Source organism: Muscardinus avellanarius (genome assembly GCF_963383645.1).
Source record: "Muscardinus avellanarius genome assembly, chromosome: 7".
Taxonomy (NCBI): domain Eukaryota; kingdom Metazoa; phylum Chordata; class Mammalia; order Rodentia; family Gliridae; genus Muscardinus; species Muscardinus avellanarius.
In genome coordinates, this window is record NC_137793.1 from 105784408 (window position 1) to 105812166 (window position 27759).

The 27759-nt window shown below is 44.6% G+C and overlaps 1 protein-coding gene across 1 annotated transcript in view; it reads right to left on the bottom strand.

Annotated features, from left to right (window-relative positions):
- CACNA1E (calcium voltage-gated channel subunit alpha1 E) overlaps positions 1–27759 on the bottom strand; it is a gene marked incomplete at both ends in the record, with an annotated part of 387788 nt that overhangs the window by 192000 nt on the left and 168029 nt on the right. The window lies entirely within an intron of this gene.

The window sequence follows — 27759 nt, forward strand, 5'->3', positions numbered from 1 at the left end:
GCAGTGGTAGAAGAGTTGAGGTGCACTGTCCCCTCACCTGCTCCCCGGCAGGACTGGGTCCCTCTGATCACACTCTGGAAGCCTCTTCCTTGCTGCCGGCTCTTACTGGGCTCTGATGGCCTCATCCCCTTGCCTTTTTCCTTAGGGCTGAGGAGTGGAAATGACATCCATCGTAGCTAGTCTCTGGAGTCTAAGCATTGCTTGTTGATCCTGTATCCTGTCCACATCTCTGAAATACTGCTGTTATTAAATCCTCCCTTAAACCCCAGATGAAGTTTCCTTATGTTTCCTGCCTGGATCCTGCCTGTAACACTGTCTTTCAAGCCTTCTTCCAATCCCAATCTCCTCCAGGAAATTTTCTTTCCTGCTATAGTTAAGTCTTTGCCCACCCACACTGTCCTTCCTTACATCCAACATACTTATGGACCTTTATGGTTTTCAAAGTATTTGACATGAATGAACTCATTTTTTCATCAAACAGCCCTGAAAGGCAGACAAGGTATTACCATTAATAATCTCATCCACATTAATAATCTCATCCACATTTTGCAGCGTGGAAGCTTCTAGAGAATAAGAGCCATGACCAAGAACATGCAGTTATTAGGTTGTCATATCTCAGCAGTGTGGGCCACAGGGCATCCTGGATCCCCAGGACACAGCCCTGTGGGGAAGGAGGACGACACGTCCAGCGGGACTGGCACTGGGCCTGGTGTGGTGGTGCATGCCTGTGATCCCAGTACCTGGGAGGCTGAAACAGGAGGATGGTGAGCTTGAGGACAGCCTCAGCTATTTAGAAAGACTCTCAGCAAGACTTTATTTCAGAAAAAATAAAATAAAAAGGTTTGGGGGAAGATCTTGGAGGTAGAATGTCCCTGGGTTCAATCTCCAGTAACACACACACACACACACACACACACACACACACACACACACACACCCAGGAGGTCTGTATGTAGATGTTGGATCCAAGAAAATAAAAGCTTGTAGAAGTGAAAACAAAATTTAAGACACAGTCCTCTAGAAGCATATAATCTACTTTAAAAAAATACATGTACACACAGCTGACGATAACAACACAAACAGAATAGAACCAAGTAGGAGGAGGCCCAAAAGACAAGAATTTTTTATTATACCTTTTGAAATCCTGCCCTGTTCCACCTCCACCAAGTGCTTGACTACAAGCCCCACGCACAGAGTGTTCAAGACAGATCCATTCATTTGCTTGGCCTTGACAGTAGGCCAGGCATGGTGCCTCATCCTAGAGATGTCACGGTGAACAGGACAGACATCGGGAACTTTGATTTAGTAGTAAGGATGGCATTTGTAATGAAGCCTTGCACAAATACCCAGACTATTACAATGGTGGTAAATATTCCAAACAAAATGGAGAGGGCCGTACGTGTGATTCCTGGGGAGAGCTGACTGGTAGTGGATAGTCACTGAGATAGGGTAACCTGGAAATAGCAAGAGGCAGGTGAAGACTGCAGTTTAAGGCTCCTTAGTCTGAGGTTCTCGGCGATGGAGTTGCTTAGTCCATTTTCTGTGGCAATAATTGTATACCACATACTGGGTAATTTGCAAAGAATAGAGGTTTATTCAGATCACTGGTCAAGAGGATAGCACCGGCATCTGCCCAGCATCTGGTGAAGCCCTTCCTGCTGGGCCATGGCTTGGCAGGGCCATTACAGAGCAAGCCAGCCAGAGAGAGCTGTCTGTCCTTCTTAATGAAGCCACTCCTAAGATAACCCGCAAGTCCATTAATTAGAACAGAGCCCTCATGACCAAATTGCCATCCAAAGGTTCTACTTCCAAATATTATTAACCCACGACATTGGGGATTCAGTTTCCCACACATGAATTCTGAAGGACAAATGCTGGAACCACAGCAGGTGCTCACAGTGGGTAATTAGATCCATGAATCTGGAGTTCAGAGAGGTATTCTGGACTAGAAAGATAGATTTGAGTCATCAGTGTATAGTGAAGGGAATTTCAACAAGATCCTGTAGGGAGAAGATCTGTGAGGGGAAAAAAAAGAGAGCCCTGAAGGAGAGAAAGCAACAAGAAAGACAGAAGGAAATGGAACCAGTGCGGGCACTGGAGCCATGAGCTGGGGGGCAGGGGAGGAGCAGAGTTGAACAGCACTGGGGGATAAAGCAGAGCACACTGATACACCTGCTAGAGATAACAGAGCTCCATTTTACTTCTCTTGCTTTTCTTCTTCATGCCTTGTGTTTGTATTCAGTGCCGAGGATTTAACCCAGCACCTCGCACGTGCTCTTTAACGCTCTACCTCTGAGCAACACATCTAGCCCAGCGAGGTCTGAAATTCTCAAATTTCTCTCCAGCATATTAGGATAGATGTCTACATTAAAAATCTCCATTTGAATAAATATTGGCCAGGTAAAGCCTAAAACCTTTGCACGCTAAAAAGCCCCCCAAGAATATTACACCCCATCCCTTCCCTGACTGGCCCCATACTTCCCCCTGGCCCACAAGGGAGCCTGGGAAGATGGAAGTGCTGAGCAGTAGCCCATGCTGGGAAGTGACAGAAATAGACACACAGATAATGAGATCTGCAAGTGTCCTCAGACTTCTAGAGTGAGTGCTGGTTAAATTGATACCTGATACAGATTCCTCTCTCTATCTATCTCTCTCTCTTCTATCTCTATTTCTGTTTCTTTTTGGGTTGTTATTCCTGGTTCAAAAATATAAAGAAAAAAAATGCTCTAGAAGTGGTGGCTCAAGCCTGTGATCCCAGTACTTGGGAGGCTGAGATAGGAGACTCATAGGGTTCGAGACCAGCCATAGCAACTTAGTGAGGCCCCATCTCAGAACCAAAAATAGGGTAGCTCGAAGGGAGAACACGAGAGCCTGGCTTCCTGAGAGAAGACAAATACTTGCCAGGCCCTTCCCCCATCTCATAATGACACGTAGGGCCTTTCTCATCTCTCCCACACCAGGACGGCTTAGGGTCACTGTCCTCTCCTTCTTCTACAAATTGGACTTGGAAAGGGATGAGATTCACTCTGACCTCCACTGAGACTACCTGTGCCAGGCTGAGTGTGGTATCCTGGACCTGGGGCCTGGCCTGCAGAGATCAGAGAGGCTCTTAAAGCCTCCTCTCCTCCCTCCAACTGAGATACGGGACTGGATCCAGTTGCAGGTCAAAGTAGGGCAAGGTGTGTAGTAAGCACAGCAGTTCTCCCTCAGTCCCACAGGAATCGTGACAGGCGACCCAATTTCATCTCAAGTGGCAGCAGCTCACCCTTGTCGATAGGAAGTGGCATTAGAAGCCTAATTGCATGCAGTGTGAGGCATGGTGATGTGCAGAGAGCCTTGGCCCTGATGTGCACGGTCTCTGGGGCCAGCCCAACAGTACCATTGCTTACCACTTCCCATTTTCCAGTCTCATCCTAAGGAAGTGTAGCCAACCAGGACTTCTGTTCTTCCCAATGCCCTTCTCCTAAGAAAGCATTATCTCCTGCCTGCAGGAAAGAGAGCTAGGAATTCTCCATTATGTTGAACTCACCATCTGTGGTGGGGTCTGAGGATCCTGATCACACCTCAAAAGGAAGGTTGACAGAAGCTGACAAGGTCTACACTCTAGTAGTGGCTGGTACCCATCTGAGGCATGGTCAGGCTAGAACTGCTGACCTGGTACAGGCCCCACAAGAATGGAGCTTGAGGAGTAGAGATTCAGGCACCATTCACAGAATTAATAAAAGGCCTTCCTCTCAAATCGGGATGAGTCCAGCAAACTCAAGCCTCACTCTGCTATTCAAACAGCCTCTATGGAGACCAGCGTGGACGTTTCCTCAAAAAACTACAAAGAAACAACTACATGATCCAGCTATACTATTCCTCTGTATTTATTCAAAAGCATTGAAGTTGGAATTATAGCAATACAGGTATACCCACGTGTATAGCAACACAAAATTCAATAGCCAAGTTATGGGGCCAGTTTGTCTATCAGCAGATGAATGGATAAAGGGAATGTAGTATATGAATACAGTGGATTATTATTCAGCCATAAAAAACAAAATCATGCTATGAGCATGGAAATGGGTAGAAGTGAAGAGCGTCATGCTAGGTGCTAGGTTCAGTCAGATTCATAAAATCAAGGGCTGCATGTTTTCACACATATGGAGAAGCTACAGAGAAAGGAGGAAAGAAAGGAAACCTCATGAAAATGAGGAGCAAGACCAGAAGAGTAGTGGAAAAGAAACAGGGCAGGGAAAAGGGGAAGAAGAGGAAAGGTGCAGGGAAGGAAAGAGACCAAGTAATGTCATGTGCGTGCATGAATGTTTCACTGTGACCCTCTCGATCATGTACAGTTACAATGCACCAATTAGGGGAAAAGGCAATGTTTCTAAAGTGAGAATTGCTGCCCAGCTCTGTTACCCACTGGGGAGGACAATGCATGGGGACAGTGAGTTCCAGGGCAATCCTCAAGATTCATCTTAGCTCCACTTGTTTGACTTCTACCTGAGCTGTCTTCAGAGGTCTGCAATGTGGGCTGCTGTAAACTTGGACTCCCCATTCTCCAACACCAGTGGGGAGCCAGACCCATCACAGAGATGAGAGATAGGTGGGCAAAGGCAAGAATCAGGAGCCACAAGAAATTGACCCCTCTCTGAAACGTGGATTGCTTCTGGGCAGTCAAGAATTTCTCAGTCCAGAGGATCAAAGGTGAGGAGTGTCGGATAGCACCTGGTCAGTCTTCTTGTGTCCCAAACTCTCCAGGACTTTCATAAAATGACAGTCATACTATAACATTGTCTCTGGTGGAGAGAGATGGTGTTCAGAGCAGAGCCCTCGGTTAGGCACAGTGGTTAGGGAATGTTCTCTCTTGGAAATACTAATTACAGTGTTCACACATGCATGCCTCACAAACCATCAGTTTTTGCACACAGCTACTTCCCACAAAATATCACAAGTCAGAATGTAACACATAAGCATATTAAGCATATTAAACAACTTCTCTATTCCCCCTAAAGACCCTTTAGCAACACTTATTTTAAGATAATCATAGAATAAGCCATGGAGCACACCTGTAATCCCAGTGCTTCGGAGGCTGAGACAGGAGGATCATATGCTTGAGGACAGCCTGTGCAACTTAGCAAGACTCTGTTTCAAAATAAAAATAAACAAAAGGGGCTGAGGATATAGCTCAGGGGTGGAATGCCCCTGGGTTCAACCCCCAGTACTACAAAAATAAACAAATGAATGAATGAATGAATTGATTAATTAACTAAGTATGGCCAGGAAAGAACTCACTGAGCAGAGACCTGAGCCCACCCTGGTAACTGGGTAAGTCCATCCCAGCATGGTGCCCAGCAGCAAGGCTCTGAGCAGAAACCGGCCTCACACACAGTCTACAGGCCACTGAGGCTGGAACAGATGAAAGAAACAAGCAGAAGGTGGGTGAGCCTGGCCTGTAGTGCCCCATGGAGCCTTACAAGAGCTCTGGCTTTTACTCAGCCAGAGAAGAACCACCACTGGAGGGCTCTGACCGGGTGACATGCTCTGATTCACACTGACCAGGTTCCTAAGGATGGTCTGTAGTAGGTCAGTGGTACAACCATGGGGCACTGAACTGACCCAGGCAAGACACAGTGGTGGCCTGGACCAGGGCAGAGCACTAGAAGTCAGGTTTGATGGCCAGATTTTGGATGAATTTTCAATGTAGAACCCAAAGAATTCCTTATAAATTAAAGGTGGGATGGGAGGCAAAAAGCGAAGTCCAAAGTGGTTTCAAGACGACACAGGTAGTGTCAAACAGTGATGGAAAAGCTGTGAACAGTGATGTACAGGTGTGTGATGTCACAGATGCAAATAAAAGGAGGACCAGGCGGAAAAGCGTTGCTGACTCTGACAGTAGGAAAGGGGTTGTGAAGAAGAGCCATGCATTTGAAAAGGGAGCAGTCTAGCGCTGAGATGGGCGTGAAGCGCATAGTAGGCCCTTTATAAGTACATGGAGAATTAGAAGTAATGTAATGACAAAGATAAATATGATGCTTTAAGACATCAGCTCAAGGGCTAAGTGGGTGATGTGTGCATGTATGCCTCCACCATCTTGTACTCCATTAAGATGTATGACTACAATGCACCAATAAAAATTTTTTAAAATAAAGTTATGAATTAAAAAAAATCAGCTCAAAAACCCCAGTGGAGCAATGGAGGGGGTCTAGGGGTGAGTGGTGATGAGGGAGAAGAATGAATGAAGGTAACACTTTCATTGACATTGTGCACACATTTGAAATGATCAATCCAATATCAATGTCATGTACAGTGAAGGAAAGGAAGAAGGGAGGGTGCAGAAGCTCACCAAGTGCTGTGTACACGTGTGTCTCTCTCACTCGGAACCACATTATGACGGACGACTACAATGTACCGACGCAGCATATAAGAGAGTGATACAACGCAAATTTTAATCAATTGTGTTTGAGGAAAAAAATAAGATAAAAATAAAAAACATCAGCTCAATGGGAAATATAATTTTTACAAGAGCAGAGCAGACAAAAAGAAACTGAAATCGAGCAGACTAGAATGGCTCCCTCCTTAGTGGGCTCTCCCTGTCCCATACTTGCAGCTAGCTCATTGGCTGGCTGAAACTCCTAATTGGTAGTAGTCTCTGTCACATTAGAAAAACAGACTGGTCCTAGAGCATGTTATTATCCTAGTAACTTCTTCAGTGGTGTAATAGTGCTAAATTTGGGCTTGATTAAAAAAAAAATGACCCCAAGATAAAAAAAAAAAAAAACACCACTCTAAGTTCCCAGGGCCTTACTAATGGGCCGAGTGCAGTGCTAGTACCCTGCAGGGGTAGCTCTGCAGAGCTCCACACTGGTCCTCTCCTCTACCTGTACCTTCTAAGGGACATCAGGCAACCCCATGACTATAAATGCCATCAATAAACCGGTGATCCTCAAATATCTACTTGCTCCTTTGACCTTGCCCCAGATTCCTATACCCATCCACACATTCATCATGACGTCTCCAACTTAGATACCTAATAGAGGTCAATGGAAAGCTCCAATTGAACAAACCCCCAAATGAACTCTTGACCTGCCCAGCCACCCTGCCCCTTCTTTCAGCTCCCCTATCTCAGTACAGGAAACCACTGTTACTGCATTAATGTAGCTGAGGACTCATTGTCGCTCCTCATTCTGTCCCAACTCACACTCACTTCATTAGCAGTGTCTACTTCCAGAACCACCCTGCTCTAACCACTATTTAGCTCCACCACCAGCAACACCACCCCAGGCTTCACGCCATTGCCTGATGCCTGCTCCCACGCTTGCCTCGCTGTGGCTAGCCATAGTGGCTTACCAATATACATCACATCTCGTTATTCAACTGCTCAGATTTCCCATCACTCAAGACAAAATCCAAACACCTAACTACAGTCTGTCTATAAGGCCCGACAGGATCTCGTCCCAACTCTCTCCTCTCCCCTCTCCCCTCCTCTCCCCTCTCCCCTCTCCCCTCCTCTCTCCTCTCCCCTCTCCCCTCCTCTCTCCTCTCTCCTCTCTCCTCTCTCCTCTCCCCTCTCCCCTCTCCCCTCCTCTCTCCTCTCTCCTCTCTCTCCTCTCTCTCCCCTCTCTCCCCTCTCTCCCCTCCCCTCTCTCCCCTCTCCCCTCTCCCCTCTCCTCCCGTCCCCTCCCCTCTTCTCTCTCCCCCCCTCCTCTTGCCTCTTGGAGTATTCTGGCCTCCTTGGCCTTCTTGCTGTTCCCTGGACCTGCCAAGCAACCATGTTAGGTCAATGCCTTCCTTCCATCCAAAAGGCCCAGATTTACCAGGGTGTTCTCCCAATTCATGCAGATTTCTGTATAGATATCACCTTCTTCCGAAGCCATCCCATCAAAACCTTAATTAATCCATTAGCCACCTCCATCCAGTATTCTTTGTCCCTTGCTTTATTTGTCTTCATAGAACCTATGACATTACTCATTTTTAAAACCTGACATTATTAAATTTTTTAAAAAATTGTGTAATATCTTTCCTCACACTAGGAGTGCCAAAAGAACAGAGATTTGGTTTGTTCATCACTATATCCTCAGGTCCCAACACACTGCCTAAGCATAATAGATGCCCAACAAATATTTCTTGAATAAAAAATAACTAGAAAATGCCAGCAAATATGCCCCCAGTTAATACGGGTTTTGTTTTCTTACCAAGTCTAAGAAAACCCCTTGCTGATAGCTCGATCCTCTATCACTCATTAATTTACCACTCCATCCACTCACTAATGTACTCGATTTTTACTGAGCTGTGCTCTGTGCTAGACTCCATGCAGAGTTCTGAAGATAGTCATGAAATAATATACACCCCTGACCCTATGGAGTTGCCAGTGTAGATAACAAGGCAAAAATCTAAATACTCATGTAGATACATGTTAAAGATAGTGTTATGGAGGAAAAGATAAGGGTATAATAAGGAATTATACCAAAGGCACCCAGTATAAATTGAGGATCAGGAGAGGACTCTCTAAAGAAGTAACAATCAAGTTGAGACTTTTAGGATTAGGAGGATGTGGTAAAATAAGTAATAGGAAGAGAAGTGATCACAGGCTGAGAGAGGAAGAGTTTAGGTTAGAGGTATGGTGGCAGAGGGGCCAGGAATGGAGGGGACAGATGACCAGGTTGACATGGGGCACATTAGAAGACCACAAGAAGCAGGAAAAGGATGAACTGGGGGCTCCTTGGACCAGTCCCACATTCCAACCCAAGGCTCACTCCCAGAGACTGAACAAGGTCAGCATCAGACAAAGGAGGTGGGAATGAGCCAGGATAATGCAAGTAATGACACCATTCCTTCCAGGAAGAAACTCTGGAGACATCGATGACATTCCCTCCCACTCTCATGGTGTGGCATTCCACAGCCCAGCCCTGCTGCCACTCAGTCCTTCCCTTCCTACCTGCCTTCTCCACCTGCTGAAGTTATCTCTGTGAGGCCTCTCTGTGACGCCCTTCTTGACCACCTGAGACACAATTTCACTGCTCTTATTCCCCCACAGCACTTGGTCCAAAATGCTCAGAGGTATCAGAACACTTTATCAAGGCACATACTGAACCCTGACAGCAGGAATAAATTTCTTCTACCTGTCAGTGACTTGGACAGGCCCTGTAATTAGTAGGCGGGCACTGTGGTGTGTGGTTTGTAAATTAACTTGAAATGAATTGCCCAAACCATCACCTTCTCTCCTATTCCTGTTCTAATCGATGTTCGTGGGAAGGAGTCCTCAAAATATCCAGGGCTTTTCTAGATAGCAAAACTAGGTTCCAAGTAAGCTTTCTACTTTTATATCCTGATGACTTGGGCAAGACCCTTAACCCCTGCTTGCCTGGATTGCTTCATTTGTAAAATGAAGATTGATCAGAGTCACCTTCAAGTTTATCCATCTATCCATCTGTCTGTCTGTCCGTCTGTCTGTCTGTCTATGAACTGGAAGTCCTCCATGGAATAGTGGAAAGGTAAAGAAAGAGGGAGAGGATAGAGGAGGGGAAAAGGAGGATCGGGGAAGAAAACATCAAATGATGCTTTGGCAGCACATAAAGGCATTACTACCAGTTTTGCCAGCAAATAGGGAGAGTAGCTGGGTGAGAAGTGGAGGAAGGTACACAAGAGATGTGTCCATGTACGTTTGTCTCACATTGAACCTCATTATGATGCATAATTGCAATGCACTAATTAAAGTGTATGGAAAAAGAATCAGAGGTCATGTACATGTACAAATAGGTAACAACAAATACCACTATTATGTATAAAAATGGAAATGAAAAAGAATGGAAATGAGAAAAAAAAGAACAAGAGGTGATACAGGTGAGGTGCCCAGCATAGTGGCTGACACCCAGGAGGTATGAAATAAATGGTAACTAATACACTTACCCACTTTCCCTGCCTTTCATCTCTCCTTTTTTGAGATTACCAAGTATTCAAATAGCTCCCAACAAACTGTCTTATCCTGAGGAGAAGTGACACAAGAGCAAGACAAGGTGTAGATGGATGGGGAAGAGAGACCTCCATCCCTGGTGGTGGAGGAGGCAGTGGGAACTGGACCTGTGGGAAACAAGATGATGGGGCAGGAGCCACATACCCCCTCTCCCCGCTCAAGCCCACCCCTGCTCACCACTGAACTGGTTCTCACTGCAGAAGTCACCAAAAGTCCATGCACCAGGAAAGTCCTCATATAGGCTCAGCGTCCGATGGATCTCATAAAAAGAGATTAGTTGCCACGGCAGTAGAGGCTATGCAAGCTCTTCCAAATTAGAACAGAAATTTAATTAAACCGGGAGAGGAATGAGAGATGGGGAGATGATTAAGGCCCTAGGATATCTCCTTTCTTTGAAGAGAAGGGTGGAGGCAGAGCAGGGCTAGAGTTCACCGTGCTCACAATCCACCAACCTCCCTGTTCCTCAGCCCCATCTCCTGGACTCCTCCTGGCATCCTCTGCCTCCCTTTTGAACACCTGGGGCCCTACACCAAAGCCAGCCTTGTGCAAAGCTCTCCCGCAGGACATATGTGCAGCTGACTCATTCTCCCGGCTTGTAACAAAGCTGGAAACTTTTAAATCCTCAGTTATTATCTTTTCTCGCTCTTTTGCCTTCATCTTGCTTCATGTTTTGATTTATGTACAGTAATTCTGGTGCTCAAGAAAGACCCTTTATCAAATCTGTAGAAAAATGAATTGATGAGTGATCTGGATCAACCCAAAGTCTCTTGAGATGATAAAAGCTCTCCTGGGCCTGTAGGAATTTGAGCTTAAATATGCACACAAAATACACATGCAGGGGGTGGGGCAACCCTCTGGAGATGCGACCCCTGAAACCTCCTGTGGAAAGAATGATGAGAGTATTTCCCAAAGACATTCTTCCTTCTGTGCCCGGAGAAGTGGAAAGGAGAGCTCCTAGGTGGGGCAGCTCACTACATGCTCTGTGCAGTCTGCAAGACCAGGCCATGTCTTCATTTTTATAATTTATAAATTGCAAACTAATCAGAGGCTACTTCTTAAATGTCCAAGACCCCCCAGCAGAAGGGCTCTGTGCCCATAAGGACACCTATGCCCTGTGCTACTGAGGGAGGACAGAGGCCATCTTGTGCTCCCTCTGGCCCATTCCTGAATCTTTTCTGCCCAGTCTCCCATCTCTCTTCCTTCTTGCCGCCCACTTCTCCACTTGCTAAAGACACCCGAGATCCAACTTAAATAACCTACTTTGCAGTTCACTTAGCTCTAAATGGAACCCGTACGGCATATGCAATAAATAACCTGGGTACAAAAGGGAGGCCTACACCCCTTTCTCTCTCTGACACACAGGCACACAGATGAACCACTGGCAACTAGACTCTGCAGTCTCTCCCAGGTTTAAGCTCACAGTGAAAGCTGTGTAGAGCAGCTAGGATGGCAGGCCAGGGTTGTGTCCCAGGGAGGACTGAGGTTCCAGAGGCGAGACCAAGACTGTTGGTCAATGAATGAAGCCATGGAATTTGTAGTTCTGGGGCCAGGAACCACCTCCTCTTTGGGAAGCATCATCATTCTGAACTGACTAGTCATGAGCTCCTCTCTGCTGTTTCTTCCCAAGTTGGTCTGGTGGCATGCTCTTCGAGGGGCCTACAGACCTAGCATTTCAATGCTATCTGCCAAGGGAGAGGAACCTGTCATTGAAAGAGGGTACTGGGAGACCTGAAAAAGGCAAAGACAGTGGGGAGACAGAGGCTAGCGTTGAGACACTAAGAGAAAGGGACGATGGTCCTAGCTGTGGCAGCCTGGCTCACTCTGCAGCTGCCAGGAAGGTGAATGTGCTTCTGAAGGAGTTGTGATCACCTGGGCTGGCCAGTGCCTGCTGCTTCTTGGGCTCTGCCTTTACTTCCAAAGGGAGGGCAGATGGTGGCTCTGTGGCTGGAGGCACCCATGAAGGATGCTCCCAAAGGTGGGTGGAGGACACACCATGATTGCAGATAAAGATGGAGTCTCTGGGAAAGGACTCAAGCTCCAGCCCTCCCTTTCTTCTCTGCTTCACCTAGAAATCTGCTGTTTTTACATAAATGACTCTGACAGGGGTGGCTTTGTTTTACGTCAATAAGAAAACAGTTGAAAAAGGTCATGATATGATGATGTTTTGTGCACAAAGGAACGAGAAAGATCCCAATAAGATTTTGAATATATATTCTCCCTTTCTTCCAGGAAGCCCTGTTGACCATATCTGTCAAAACACATTTAAAGATGAGATGTGAAACATCCGCATTTTAAATCTCAATAACAGAATTTAATTTTAAGTGTTCAAAGTCTTAAAGTATTTTAGTAATACCTTAAATTTGCAAAGCATTATCCTGTTGCACAAATCACTCTCACCCATGTGCTCTTATTTAATTCTTACAACTCCAGTATGAACTGGGTACTGAACTTAGGTTCTAAATTAACAAAAGAGGAAGAAGACTCTCATGAGAACAAGTGACTTGCCTAAAATTATTGCAGGGGTAGGAGAAATGAATACAAAACAAAATCTGGGCTGAGACCCAGGTCTTCTGAGTGTAATCCAATGTCTAAGGCTACCTGTTCCTTATCGCATGTGCCATGCCAGCCTAATTGGTTTTCTAAGACACTCATTTACAGATAAGTTACATGAGTGACTACTAATTCTTCTCAAAAATCAATGCAAAAACCTCAGTGTCACTAGAAAGAAAACTCAAGCATCAAGCTGTTAATGACGATATTTTGCATCCACAAGTAAATTATTTATATCAGCATAATTATATTAATGGATTGTATTAAGATAAAATCTACATTAGCATTGGAGTCGTATTTGGCTTTTGAAGAACACATAATTTTTACTTATTTCAGTCAGGATTCCCACTGCTGTGACCAGTAAACCTGACAACACAATTTAGAGGAATTAATTTGCTCATATTTCTGGAGATTTCAGGGGTTCGTTCCATGTCAGGCTGAGCTATAACTGTGGAGAACAGAGCATGGCATGGAATCAGGAGGCAGAAAGAGAGCAAATCCTGGGCTCTCACATCATGGAAGCCAAAGGCAAGAGAGAATGAGTAAGGGGATTCTAAGATAAAAGCACAGTCGCTAATGCCACACCCCAGAGACCCAGCTCCTCCAGCCACACCCCACCTGCCTAGGTCACCACCCAGTAAATCCATTACACTGGATTTGTCCACTGATGAGATTATAGCCCTCATGACTTAATTATGTCAACGGTGAACATTAATACATGACCTCTTCAGGAGACAGTCCAAACCATGGTATTACTTTAAAAAATCAAAATAACTTCTTATTTTGCCAAGATAGGACATTAACACTTTAACTTTTTAAATTCAGCTTCAAGTTGAACAAATACAAGTTTGCGAAAAACCCATCAAGCTATTCTTTTCTCATGCTGGACTGGTAATGACTTTGTCACAGACTCAACCTCAGCCCCTCAGGAACACTGTTATAGGTGAAGACTGGTCTGCCTCAACATCTCCAAAGTATAAAAATCCTGAAGCACACTGGAATCTGGAAGCAGGAGCAACATCAGCATTTCACCAGCTATCCTGAAGTTTTGCAACTTAGCAAGAACTGGGAAGAACATTTAAGATGCATCTGGAAGCCATTTTTGTACCAAATACGGGTATGCTTTCTCATACATATATAACATAAACAACTATACTTCTAAGAAAAACACAAGGCCTGGGAGCTCTTGGTATATATAACAGAGACTTAGAGCAAAGACATGCTAAGGAACAGAAAACGGGATGGGGGAATTTGCCTTACGTGCCCCTGAAGGAACCAGATGCCCTCTCCAAATAAGTGGGGGAGGGGATCTGCTCATTTAGCAAAACTGAGTTTATAGGTACACACCTCATATAAGTAAAAAGTCATAAACAGAGTATTCACATGGTTACAGATGAATGTCTTCTTCAAAGTATGTTCATATGGTTTATCTCTTATAATTGCTACTACAAAACCCCTATGAGGTAGGAACAGCAGATGGGCAGTATTACCCCCACATTATTAAGGAAAACACTGAGGTGCATTCATCTATCCAATACCTAAAAAGAGAGGTTGAGAGTTTTGTCTGCCTTTGTGGGGCTTTGGGCAAGAGACATCCAGTAGCCATTCTCATCATCAATATAACTATGAAACCCCAAGCTGATATGAACACAGATTTTAAAAACATGAAACTTGTAAAAGGTCCAAGTCAAAGGTAGATTCACCAAGAGAAAGAGATTCAAAAAACAACATTGTGCATTGGAGGAGGAATCAGGAATCTTCACTCTAAGGGCGATTCCTGGTCAGGTGTCATCAGTGAAGACACGGCATGCTTTTCCTTCTCTATTCTGACCCATCTCTTAGACTGCCTAGATAAGGTTTCTTTAAAAACACTTCTTTAAGAGCCAGGTTCCAAGCCAAGGAGGCCAACTGTGTCACAGAAATAAACTGCTAATTACATACAAACCTTCTGTAAACACTGAAATGAATTACCTTTGCCCTACTTTTCAGTTGTTTTTTTTTTTCTACCATCACAGGAAGGACGTTGTGCTAGTAGGAAGCAGGAAAAATAGGGACTGCAGTGGCAATGGTAACTGTACACGCTCCAGCACTAGCACATCCCTCCTGAGGGCAGCTCACCCATCTCCAGCAGAATCTGGAACATCAACAGGGAAATCTGGAAGTCATAGCACCTTTGGTGGGCTCATAGAGCTAGCCCAACAGTGGCTATGTAGTCCAACTACGCATGCCCAGGGTACTGTGGTTGATGGCAAGGAAGAAGTGTACTTGGATAGGGAAAGGGGACGTGACTACCTAAAGACAACTAATAAACAGGGAAGTCTGAGGGAAGCTCTGGATGCATGCCACTGATGGTTAGGTCTGCAGAAGAGCTCAGAGGATAGCTCTTCTCCCTCTGAACCCAAGCAGAGCCTCCTCCAAGGAGGATGTGGCCCCAATTTCAGGGAAAACTAGACTTAGATAATGCCAACAACATGAAATCAAGGCTGGCAATGAGGCAAAAGTAAGGTATAAAGTGGCTCAGCTGAGATAGGGAGGAACCAGCCCATGAGGAACAGAAGATATGTGCAATAGACAGTAGGAAAAGATGCTCTGCTGTCTATTCAAGATGAATGCTTTTAAATTGGGTGTGGTGGTGTGTGCTGGTAATCCAGTACTTGAGAGGCTGACAGGAGGATTGCAGGTTTATAGGTCAGCTGTATAAACTTAGAAAGACCCTGTTTCAAAATAAAACTAAATAAATAAACAAACAAATAAGGGCTGTGGGTATAGTTCAGAGGTAAAATGTCACTAAGCTCAATCAAAGCAAAGAGTGTTTTTAAAAATGTTTTTAAGCCTGGCATGGTGGCACATGCTTGTAATCCCAGAACTTGGGAGGCTGAGACAGTAAAATCACACAAGTTCAGAGCCAGCCTCAGCTACTTAGTGAGGCTCTCAGCAACTTACTGAGACTCTGTTTCCAAATAAAATATAAAACAGGTCTGGGGGTATAGCCTGAAGGTAGAAGGCACCTGGGTTCCATCCCCAGTACTACAAAATAGTTTTTAAGTAATATCTTATATCATGTTGCTATTTACCAGGCAAAGGGCTTTATTCATGTTATTTTACTTAATTTTCACTGCACTCTATGAGGCAGGTACCACAATAATCCTCACTTTACAGGTAAGGAATCAAAAGCTCAGAGTTAAATAAGTTGCCTGAGTCTTACAAATTGTACAGGTGAGACCAGGGTCCCTAACCACTATGCTATACCATATTTAGCATAAAAATCACTTTATTCAAACTATATCATCATCAGAATATCAATGCATACAACTTATAGCAAGGGACACCTTTGACAAAAGTGCACATATTTAACATAGGTGTATTTGCTATACAGAACGTTCACTTAATATCACTCAAAAACTGAGGCTGCTTCCAGGAAGATTAAAAATTTGAAGTCAGAGCTTTATAGATGACTATTGCAGCTTTGAATCAGCTTTGGCACCCAGCTTTGTTTTGTATTTTATTTTAGTTTCACACTATTCAGAAAATCTTGAATCATACAGAAAAGTAATAGTGTGCTCACTTATGCCACTTTATGTAGGCCAAATAAGCTCAGGCCTGAATTTTATTTTTTAAAAGACTAGCACAAATTGTAAGCTTCCTAATCAATAACACATTTACACAGAGTTAAAATGAATGCAGATGGCAGAGTGAGCCTCTCTTCTAGGTCTGCACAAAAATGAATTAAGCCTATTGACCACAGATTGTCTTAGAGTGTGAAAATTTGGTCTATAACACATTGATTATATGTGTATTTTATATTTATTTTTCCTTTTTTACTTTCCTTTTCTTCTGCCTTTTTTTTTGAACTTAGAAATGAACCGAAGAACATTCTACCTCTGAGTTACAGCCCTATCCCTATTTTTATTTTTATTTTTATTTTTTATTTTTTATTTTTTTGGTGGTACTGGGGATGGAACCCTTCTACCTCCAGGGTACACTTCCAGAACTATTTTATATTTTTTATTTTGAAACAGGGTCTAAGTTGCTGAGGCTGGTCTCCAACTTGCAATACTCTAGTCTCATCCTCCCAAGTACTTGGATTATAGATGCGTACCACCACGTTCAGCATATGTTAGTTTCTTCTTTTTTGGGGGGTAGTACTGGGGTTCCTGGAAGCCCTTCTACCTCCAGGCTACACTCCCAGACCTGGTTATCTTTTCAAAGGGACTGAAATCAGAGAATTATAGTAATATATGCATATCCATGTTCATAGCAGCATAATTCACAATAGTCAAATTGTGGCACCAACCTAAGTGTCCATCAACAGATGAATAGATTATAAAATTATGGGATAGCCACACAATGGAATTCATTCTACTAAGCAATAAAGGAGAACAAAATTGTGTCTTTTGCAGGAAAATGGATGGACCTGGAGAACATTACATTAAGTGAGAGCAGCCAGTCACAGAAAGTGAAGGGTCAGATGTTTTCTCTAATATTTGGAATCTAAAGAATAATTGTAATACCAGAGGGACTCCAGGTAATGAGGAGAAACTTCAGCGGAGCCAGGGAGGTGGTCTAGGGGGAGGGAAGAGGGAAACGGAGGATCAATGACGGAAACACTTCCGTGGACATTACATACATATGTGAGAACACCAATGTCAATCCCAATACCCAGTAAGGGGAAGGGGAGAAGAATGGGGAGGGGGCTGGGGAGAAGCCCACCAAGTGTGTGTGCGTGTATGTTCCTATCACTGTGGTTTACAGTATGATGTGAGACTATAATGCACCAATAAGAGTATAAAAATGACACCCCTGATTGTCAAGAGCACTGACATTTCTGCCCCGTGGTCTGCCCCACAGGCTGTCACGCACTATCACCCTAACCCGAGCCCCTTGAGGTGCCTGGCAGTCACTTTGAACACAGGTTCTCTAGTTCACCCACTTCCTCCCAGAAACCCCGCTTATCTATCTTCCAGCCATCACTATATTCTATCTGCCCCGTGGCCGCAAGAGTATGTGTGTGACCGTGCACACGACTTACCCCTTCTAGACTCAAATCAATAAATGAACGACTTCCTGAGAACCCACTGTGTGTCAATGACTTGATGAGAGACAAACAGTGAATAAAGCCTGAACTCACGGCAATCCGCCCCGTGGGAGGCGCAGGCTGGAGGCAGAGTGTGCCTTTCCTTCAGCAATCTCTCCCACAACCACGTGCCCCCCACCCTCCCCGTGCCTAGCAATTACAGTCAGGCGGAACAGTGGTTCTCCAACTTCAGAATCACGAGGGAGCTTGTTGAACATCCCTTGCTCCCACCTCTGGAGATGCTGGTGCCTTCTGACCCAGCAGGGCCCGGGCATCTGCAATTGTAAGTATTGCTCCCAAAAGTCTACATTCTCAGGGCCACTGACAGACATTGCTCAAAAGTCTTTTCCAGTGAATAAAATATTGAGGAAAAATCAAGACCTTTTGACTTTCCCAGCGTGCCAGAGACTGGCACTGTACCATCCTGCCTGGCTGAGATTCCCTAAGCATCTGAGCCCTCAAGCGATCTGACGAAAAGGACCTGAATTAGCGGTTGAGTCACCAACCACCACCCCTCCACAGCCAATTTCTGCCCCGTAGGCCTGGGGACGGAACACCCAGGGCCTGAGAACAGAGAGATCATAGACTAAAGCTGTGTGGCTCATCAGACATCCCAGGCCTTTGGCCGTGGAGTAGAAATTAAACTGTGCATTAGTGTGGGCTAAAAGAAAGGGAAGGAACCCCAAGCCAGCCTAAATGGCTCTGTGCAGACAAAAGACTGCGAGACTGGCCTGGTGCATGGTGTGAAATTCAGGCACCAGATCAGGAGCAGATTTAGCATATTTGGAATCAATCCCAAACATGATGGCATTTCTGGTTTGACAAATTATTAAGAAATCAAGATGGAAATGCAACGAGTAGGAGTGATTTCAAGGTGACGACAGTCATGGATGGGAATATAATGAGGGTGAGGAAGAGACAAAACCAATTTCTTCCCATGAGGATGCCATGGAGTGGAGAGCTGCAGATGTTCCTGGCCGGCCAGCAGGTGGGAGGGGAAGGCTCTGCAGGGTTTCCAGAAAGGACGCGTAATTAACATGAAAAACAGGCTGCCCCTGGCAGAGCAGAAGCTGCAAAAGTCAATGTGGCCCGTGCCTATAATGTCAGTGCTTGGGAGGCTGAGACAGGAGGATCGCAGGTCCAAGGTCAGTGCGTGGTAGGGGAGACTGTTTCAAAACACAAAGTAAAAAGGGCCAGAGGTGTAGCTCAACAGTAAAATGCCCCTGGGTTCAATCTCCAGTACCCTAAAAACGTTAGGATACTCTGAGAAGGAAACAAGGTTGGGGAGTACGAGGGAGGGTGCGTGGGCTGCGGGGCTTCTGTTTTTAAAAGTTCTTTAATTTCACAAGGAGATTGGGCTGAAGCAGGACGATGCGCCAGAGGTGGAGTTATAAAGGGCTCAGGAGGTGTGCCAGGTGGCCGGCTGTAGTCACAGTCTACTCTGCACATACACACACTAATATTCCCGTGAGAACACCCAATTAAGAATCAGAACATTGGCTTTCAAACCCCATTTGCTACTTCTTCTCTGCACTGGGACACGTTTCTCCATTTACTCCAGACTGAACTCCTTCAGCAGATTCCAGGGTCACAGTTCACAAAGGGCCTCTCCTCCCCATTTATTTCCCTCTTTTCAATCTCTCCCCTACCTCATTTCTCCTTACCCAGCCCAGATTCCACTGCTATGCCACAGGCACGCTCCTGACCCTCTCTTACGCATTGTGAAAAGCCAACTCACCCCCTACTTCACACCTGAGAAAAGCTGCTGATGGAGGGCAGGGGAGCCCTCCCAGGTGCACAAGCCTCGTCTGAACTTCCTCACCACAGACTCCAGGTGGGTCCTTCACATTGTCCGGAAATCAAGCCCATTCCCCTATGCCATCTGCTCCCTCTCTCTCCTAGGAAACAATTTTGTACCTTCTCCTGGAACTTCCGACATTTTCCTCCTCCCACCCTCAGCCGATGACCTTGCTACCTATTTCATTGAGAAAACAGAAGCATTTGGAAGAGAATTGCTACGAGCTTCCAGCACCACATCTTCCCACGTACCAGCCTCTGAAGCCATTTGTTCTGCTTCCCTTCCTAGTGCTATAGATGAATGATTGATTGAAGCACCCATCTAAGCCCAGCCTCTACCTGGGACCCAGAAGCACCTGCCACGCCTGCTCATGATCAGTCCAATGCCGCTTTCTTTCCCTCATAGCAATGACTTTTAGTTCACATGGATCATCCCACCAGCACAGAGATGCTATTTCTTCCGTCTGCTCCATTTTCTCTTTCAAACAAAACTCAACACAAAGTCTAGGTTGGCTGATGTTTTCAACTCTCTTTTAAGCCCTCCCCACTCTACTCCAACTGTTCTGGGCATTTAGTGGTTAATTCTTAGCCCCCGTCTTGTTTGATCCTTCAGCAGCATTCAAATGAAATGAACAAAGAGTTTTTGATGCTGTTGGTAGAACTGTAATTAGTGCAAGCACTATGGCGCTCTGTGTGGAGGCTCCTCAAAAGACTAGGAAGGGAACCACCATATGATCCAGCCATACCCCTCCTCAGTTTCTTTCCAAAAGAATTAAAGTTGGAATACTATAGTGATTCATGCATAGCCATGTTTATAGCAGTGCAATTCACAACAGCCAAATTATGAAATGAGCCTAGGCATCCGTCAACAGATGAACAAATAACAAAAATGTGGTGTACATACACAATGGAATTTCGTTCCGCTGTAAAGAAGAATAAAATTACAGAATTTGCAGGAAAATGAGTGGAACTAAATAATATTATGCTGAGCAAGATCAGCCAGTCTCAGAAAGTCAAGGGCCAAATGTTTTCTCATACATTGGAGCTAGAGACAAAACAGGAAACAAGAGACATTGGATAACTGAGGACGTGATCCATAGAATAGTGAAAAGAGATTGGGGAAGGAAGGGAGCGAGAGGAAAAGGAGGGAGTGGGAAGGGAGACACTTTGACTTCTGCTACACCACATATGAAGGCTTCACTTCTAATCTCACTATTAAGAACAGGGAAGGAGGGGTGGGCAGCAGGTGGGACTTGAAGGGAAACACACCAAGACCTGTGTGCGTGTTGGCTTGTATGACTTCAAGCCTCATGATGATGTCTAATTACAATGCGCTAATAAAAGTACTAAAAAGAGTTTTTGAAAGAGAAAACATGAATGTGAATGAAAGTCAAGAACCTGTGGGTATAATTTATATAAGTGTCCAAGAACTTATTAGCAAGGTACCACAATAAAACCTTTTAAATTTTGAATATTGATATGATAGGGAAATACTTTGGGGGAAAACTGGCTTGATCATCCTCTCCTTTCTCCTTCTTGAACATGTCCTTCCCGAAATCCCAATACACCACACTTTCTTATTTTCACTTTTTCTCCCCACTCTTCCTTCTCAGTCTTTTTAGCTGATAACTCATCATGTCCCCAACATCTTAACATTGGAACTGATCGTGGACTCTCCTCTCTTCTCTATATTCACTTCTTTGGCATTCTCATGCAGTCTCACAAATTCAGATACCATCCACACTCTGAACACTCCCAAATTTCCATCTCCAGCCTAGACCTCCTGCCTGAACTCATTGACTCAACTTCATCCTCCTACTATCATGTCAAAGAAGCCTGGCAAATTTAACCTGTCAAAGAAGCCTGGCAAATCTAACATGTCCAAACTCAATTCTTAATCCTCCTCCCAACCTACTTTCCTTCAATCTTCCCAACTCACTGAATGGCAATTACACTCTCTGGCTGCTTTTTCTCATATTCACATCCAATTCACCAGTAAACCCCACAAGCTCAGCCTTAAAAACATACCCACCATTCACCTCCTGCACACCCACCTGCCTCACCCCAGCTGCCACCGCTGGCTGCTCCCTTCGATCACTGCACTGGTCTCCTAACTTTCTCCCTGAGGCCAGCCTTGCTAATGTAAGATCTGTTTTCATTTAAGCAGCTAGAGTGATCTTTAGAAATTAACGCGGGTCTCCATAGTGATTGAACTAGTCAGTGTGGAGATTCCTTAGAAGACTGGGAATGGATATACCATATGATCCATCTATATCACTCCTGGGTATCTTTCCAAAGGGTTGAGAACTATAGTAACATATACATACCCATGTTCATAGCAGCACAATTCATAATAGCCAAAGTATGGAACCAACCGAGGTCTCCATCAACAGATGAACAGACTGCAAATTTATAGGAAATACACAAAATGGAATTCTGTTCAGCTATAAAGAAGAACAAAATCAGAAAGACCTGGAGAACATTATGTTACATGAGATCGGCCAAGCACTGAAAGAGAAGGGACATATGCTTTCTCCAATATGCCCAAACTAGAGAGTAATGGGGATACCAGAGGAACTCCAGATAATGGAGGGGAAACCTCAACAAAGCTAGAATGGAAGGGAAGGGAAGAGGCTGAGGTTGATTAATGGAGGAGCTACATTTGAATATGTGTAAAAGTATGAATGTAGCATGGACACTCATTGTTGGGAAGGGAAAGGGTAAGCAGGGGGGGAAGGGCAGCAAGCACTGTCTGAATGTATGCCATTTTCAATGTGATCCTCATAAAAATAAAGAAAATAAAAAAGAAATTAACACAAGTCATGTCTCCACTCTCTTCCAAACCCTCCGATTGCTTCCCACCTCCCTCGGGATAAAAACCAAAATCTTTGCAATGGCCCACGAGGCCCCAGGTTATCTGGGTACCTGTTCCATCTCATCCCAACCTCCCTGTCCTGCAGATACACCCATCACATCTCCTTCTCGGGCTCTTTGCACTTGCTATCCCAGCAACCTGGGACACTCTTGTCCCAGACACCCACCGGGCTCACTCCCTCCCCTGCTTCAAGTCTTTATTCAAATCCATCTTCTCAGTGTGGCCCTCCCCAATGGTTCCACCTAAAGCTGCAGCCAACTTCTCCCTCCCTTGCTTTATTTTTATCCGCAATGCCTATCACCATGTGAAATACCCCATGTCATGGTTAGTTATCCTTCATGTGTTTTCCCACTAGAATGAAAGCTTCACAAGGGCAAGGACCATCCTGTGTTTATTCTAAGCCGCATCCCCAGCATTTAGAGCAGGACCTGGTATAAAAGAGGCACTTGAAAATATTTGATAAATCAACAATGAGTTATTAAATGAATCTATAATTACCTGTGAATGTAGACAGAGGAGAAAAGAATCCTTTAGTGTGAGTTTTGGAAACAGTTTCTCCCTCCATCTACTCTCTTCTCTTCTTGAACAGCCTTGGGAGGAATTAGCTATCATAGCTCCCTATTAAGCACACATGCCTCATCTCCCTCTCATGAGCAAAGGAGCAGACTAGCTTCCAGGATCCACTTATCAATCCCTTCAGAGAGCAGACAAGACACAGGTGAATAGCCACCAGCATCTGATTCCTAGTGCCATCTGTATCACAGGGTCCCGGTCTCCTGCAGTGATGTTGAGGTAGGGAAGTCCAGATAGGGGTGCTAGGAGAGCCTGTCCCAGGGCATGGCCAATCCTGGTTCTAAGTGTCTACAAATTTTGCCAACTATCTACCTGATCCTAGGTCAGCTGGAATGCTTCATTATTCCACCGGAAGATGTTCATAGGCTCTTGCTACCTACTCTCTGATGAGCTTTGAAGATGCTCTACTATAACCAAGGAACATGAACAAGGTGATGGGAGAGACAGGAACAGTAAGATAAGTGGAGCATCACCTAGTTTCATGAACTTCAGAACCCAAAGCAACCTCATTAGATACCATAACATCAGGAATACGTCAGGAAGAGATTGGCAGTTTTTCATTGCCCTTGGAATATGACGGTGTATCCACAAATCACACATGAGCAAAATCTTAGTAAGACAGATAGCAAATGGACATGAACCACTTAGCAAATACTATGTGTAGCTGAGGAAAGACACCTTAAAAGAGAGCCACAGGCATTGTTACAGACCAAAGAGCTTCTGAGGAGTGAGGAAGACTCCCAGAAAGCACCTGGACTACAAGTTGCTCTTCTTGCCCCAAGCCAATAAAGACCCTCAAGACCTTTTCCATCACAGCATCTCAGTGTGTCCCAGATAGTTTTCAACAGACACATGGCAAACCTAAGAATCTGGAGAAACAAGAACTTATACACGTGTATTGTTATACCTGCAAGTATATTGACAGCATGTGAGAAGAGTAATTGCTCCAGCTATGAAAATTCAAATGAAAAACATTGGACTTCAGCTGGGCGCAGTGGCACATGCTCACAATCCTGGTACTTGGGAGGCTGAGACACAGGTTTGAAGCCAGATTCAACAACTGAGTGAGACCCTATTTCCAAATAAAAAATAAAATAAGGCTAAAGATGTAGCTCAGAGGTAAAATGCCCCTGGGTTTAATATGCAGCTACACGCGCACACACACACACACACACACACACACACACACACAGAAATACTAGACTTTAGGAGCAGAGATTTGGGTAGTTGCCAAAAATAGGATCCTCTGCAATCTATGTTTCTGTCCTGATACAAGAAAATAACCAATTGAACCAGAAAACAACAGAAAACCAGAATTACAAAGAAGAATGAGACTCAGCTCAGAATCAAGAGGAAGTCGACTCCCTGGGCCACATCTATCCCCAGAGAAGACAGTTAGAAGCTCAGACCCAAGCCACAGTAACATTTGCCACGTAAACAGCATTGATCAGACGGAGCACGTACTGTGCAGGGTAAAAGGAACAACTATCAGGCTTAGGAAAAATAGAATAAATTACAAGTTGGGCAGACCTTTGGGAGAGACCGTCAAAACAGGTGGAAGCCGCCAGCCCAAGTGTAGACTGTTCTGCATCCTTTCCACCACAGGAGGGAGAGAAGCCAGGATACAGTTGGAGTTTGACCAAACTCAATTGAAGTTTTGGTACAGACTAAATTGAGCATGGATGAGTCCATGTTGCCCTGACAATAGGAGCCCTCCCTCCCCTTGCAATGAAGCATTCTAATGAGAAAAGCTGCATGCAGATGAAGTTAATAGTCATCAACGGCAGAAATTAGTAGTAATCGATGGCAGAGCAACACAGGGTCACAGGGAGACATTTAGGGAGAGTCTGTGGCAAAAAGAGAGGAAAGCACAAGGAAAATATTTACATGATATATAAAAAGATTAAACTGGGCCTGTGTGCTTGGATGCTTGAGAGAGTTTCTTCACAATGTGTGCAAACCTGAAGGTTCTTCCATGGGTTTGGTGTAACTAATGCCAATAAATCTTACATATCTGTTGCCACTGTTGAATAGAAGGGATAATGGAATGGGAAATAAGGGCTCCCTTTCTCTTAGTGCTCTGCATGAAGAAATATAGCAGCTGGGTGAATTGGACCTGCCCAGAATGAGGAGCAGGAGAAAGGGAAAGCAAAACTATTATATTTGCTATCTTTTGGTGGCAGTAGTGGTAATGGCCTAGTGATTTTCCACATGCAGAAACATACATGCATGCATATCTATATTTATAATACAAAGTTGATTAGTTGTTTATAGTTCATCCCAGTGGCATGCAAACAGTGTCTGCATGTATATGTTTTTTGTGTGTAAACTGTGTCACTAAAAAGTTTAAGTTAAAAAGAAAAAGAAAAAATAATTAGACATTATTGACACAGGCTACTAGACTCTGCAAAATTTTTAGCTACCATCTAGGCATTTCTCATCTCCCACTCTTTTTTTAACAATTTTTTTATTGAACATAAGTAGTATACATTTAAACTATATTTGGTGCCCTCTCCCCCCTGCCCCCGTTTTCCCTTCCCCCCTCCCACCAATGGTTGTCCAGGTTAACCATGTCTTATTCATAATTTTACATCTCCCACTCTTAATGGGCATAAGCTCACTGAAAGGAAAAGCAAGTGGACATATCTGTGCTATTTAAATTGCTATGTTCCTCTCTTTCCCCAACCTCCTTTTCCTGCCAAGCTGAGTAGTTGAATTTGGGTAGATAAAAAGCTTGTATGATGCAAAGCCACCATATATTCCAAGCCCTACGCCCAACAGTGTGAAGAATTTGCCTCCCTGAACCCCCCCCCCCTGCAATGGTAGAAGATCCCTAATCTACAAGGTATGTCAAGCTCATGTAACAGAACCCTGCCTGGGTCACACTCAGCCTCCAGGACGCTGCTCAACTGAAGCCTAGGCTCTTGCTGACTCCCTCTCTTCTTCGGGAATCAGTACTGGTTTTTGTTCAACTGGCTGAAACCAGGAGCCTTTTCATCCACCTTCTCTTGAGTAAAGGCCTAGCTATCCACCTAGGTATGACTGCCACCTCTGCCTAGGATTCTTGGCTCCATGCCCTGCCACTCACTCCCATGTTTTGGAAAATTATGTGCTTTTGGAAAGCACATGTGTTCATTCTTCCCCGAGAGCAACCAGCTATATTTCGAGAATCAATCCAATAGCTCACTTAGTTCCCCAGCCCCTGAATCCACCAAACAGGAGGCTTCGGTAAGCTGAAGTTCAATGACCAACAGAATGGACACCAGAGAGGGGGTGAGTCTGTGGCCCTGGGAGTGGATGCAATGAAAAGTCTCAGAAGACCTACAGTTTGACTCTTCTCTTTCCTATTTCTTTGATAGAGCAAAACCCAAGGAGAGCAAGATCACTGTCTCTACATGACCCCCATTGCTATGGTTTGCAGATAACTGAGAAGGATGGTGATTTGAAGAAGGCACCATGCAAATGGGGATCCTGGCACTTTTTCTCTTTTTTCTTAGTGCCTAGCACAGTGTTTGGCATGCAGCAGATGTTCAGTTAATATATGTGGAAGGAAGGAAAGAAGGAAAGGAAGGAAGGAAGGAAGGAAGGAAGGAAGGAAGGAAGGAAGGAAGGAAGGAAGGAAGGAAATTATTTGGCTTCACTCCTGCCTCAGTACCATCTGTCTGGCTAAAGAGGACCAACAGATCACACCAATATCCTCAAATGCAACACTTTCTCTTTTCAGGCTTTCAATGCCTTTATCACATCACTTAGGTGAGTCTACACATATAATTGAAGTGCATCTCTCCCAAGGCCCCACGAGGTACACCAGCCTCTGCTGAGCCTGTGAAATCACTTCTTGAGGTGCCTGGCTCATCTGAGGTATGTGGCCTCACAAGACAATCTTCCCATCTCAAATGAGGAGTGACTGGGCTCTTCAACCTTGCCCCCCTTCCCTGCTGCTGGCTGCCCCCCAACGCTGAGATCCCAGCACGTCCTCCAGGGGATTCTGGGGCAGCTAACCCCAGGCTTGCTAAGCATGAGCTGGTCCCTGAAACTTGACTTCCCTTTGGAGATTTAGTGTAATAACGGGTGACTCTTTTCTGCAAAGCTTCTCGGTTCTGCCTTAAATGAGAATGGATCCAAGGTAGTCTGATCACCCTGTACAGGAATGGATCCAAGTTAATATAGTGATCCCTCAGTATTCACAGAGAAATGGTTATGGAATCCCTTTCCTCCAATGGATACCAAACCTGAAGATGCTCAAGTTCCCGATATAAAATGGCAGTGTTTACATATAGCCCATACACCTCCTCCTGTATATTTTAAATCATAGCTATATTATTTACACCTAATACAGTGTAAATGCTATGTAAGTAGTTGTTACACTGCATTGTTTAGGGAATAATGACAAAATGAAATGTTTAGTACAGTCACAACGACTAGAGGCCTAACTACATAGTACATGTCAGCAACAACCTGAACATTTTTTTTCTGTCCATGGTTGGTTGAATCCATAGACACAGAACCTGTGCATATGGTGGGCTGATTATAACGGCCTCACAAAATCCCTGTTCTCCAGGCATTAGAATCTGGTTGAGTCTCTCCTAGGGTGTTTCCATTTTCCCCAATGTAAATTATATCCAGAGCTCCCTCTAAAGCTACTTTCTGTAAGCTAACCTATGTCTCACTTAGTTCATTTTATATAAGTAAAATCAGATTAAAAAGACTGAGAGAAGAACTGAAGGAAACAGAGGGTACCTGAAGGTGAAGTCACAGGAACATGTGTAAGAGACATAATCATGCTACATGTGTAAGAGGGATGATCATGCTACAGTCATCTGCCTGCGGTGAGACTCACTGAAGGCATAGAAGGGTATGGTTTTTTTTAAGTACCTGCCCTAATCATTTTGGCCATCTAGGGTCCAGGTGCATCAAATCACATGCCTCCTGAAG